Source organism: Nicotiana tabacum, unplaced genomic scaffold (genome assembly GCF_000715075.1).
Source record: "Nicotiana tabacum cultivar K326 unplaced genomic scaffold, ASM71507v2 Un00020, whole genome shotgun sequence".
NCBI classification, from domain to species: Eukaryota; Viridiplantae; Streptophyta; class Magnoliopsida; order Solanales; family Solanaceae; genus Nicotiana; species Nicotiana tabacum.
The window spans coordinates 52501-53757 of NW_027438258.1; positions in this window are offsets into that span (position 1 = coordinate 52501).

Sequence of the window (1257 nt, forward strand, 5' to 3'; positions counted from 1 at the left end):
GGTTTTGTGTGCGTTAGCGATCATCAAACCTGTGACATAGATAAGATTTACGTTCATGCAGTTGGAATGCCTGAGACCACTTTTTGCCTTGCTGTTCTTGCTTCTCTGGCTACTGCTCCGGCTAAGGCTTTCTTTCCGCTTTGACTTGCCTTCCTTATCTTTCAATCTGGACTTGCATGTGTTCCGCATATGACTATTTCGAGTGATTGCTGCTAGCTGGCTTGAGTTAGACAAGCAGAGAAGGATCTTATGCCACCGGTGACCGGCCTGTCTATCTTGTATCTAGTACTAGGACTAGTAGAGTAGAGGCACTACTGGGTGGGGCTTCCTCGATCACAGCTTCTCGCTTAGCTAACTGCCAGACAAGGATGCAAATCAACTCCTTATATAGAATGCAGATCGACACATTCAATGAAGCAGCCAGTACGGCAGACAAGCAACTTTCTTATTCTAGGACAGGAAGAGAGCATTACGAATTGCCCTATTTGATCTAGTCTCTTCCATTATCGATACCCGTACATACAAAGATCGTTGTAGCAAAGTACGAGTTGGAGAGGCACATTTCCTCCCGAGCTCACATTCGTTCTTCAGTTGGTGAGTGTTACATTTCTCATTGTTCTAAAGTAAGTTAGAGTGGTCTGCTCCTCTAACTAGAAATGAAAATCTCGTAAGAGAAAGGAAAACCGTTGATCTAGTATGGATCTGCCTTTCTTCGCGCTGACTCTGTGTTATAAAAGTGCTGAAAATTCTCCTAATGCTACCAGCTTCCTCCACCGTCCGAGCCTAGTCGGTGACAGCATATAGGGGCGACACGCGCGTGGAAGCCGAGATGGGACAAGATCGGAGGGAGGAGTGCTGTGTGAGAGAAGAACGAGTGTTCTTGGAGTTCTTGTGGAGTCGACGGTGTAGTTGCCGTTGTGGAAGGTGTGAAGCTTGCTTCCAGTCCTTCAATGGCGCTCACCCTCGGGTTGCAGAGCATTGCGAGGATCGAGATTGCGAAGAGCACTGTGAATCGCAAAGAGATATAGATTCGCATTGCGGGAAGGGAACCATAGCAGCTGATAAAGGCTGCTGGTGGAGCCGGAGAAGAACCGGGCGAAGGGCTGGGGCCTTAACTAAGTACTAAGTACTAAAGCTGCTGGAGCGACTTCCTTCGATTGGACCTGCCAATCGAATGAATCGTAATCTCGCTACTTCCCCTTTCTGTCCTAAGCGGGGGAGAAGGATTAAAAACCTTGTGTGAAGGAATATCAAAGT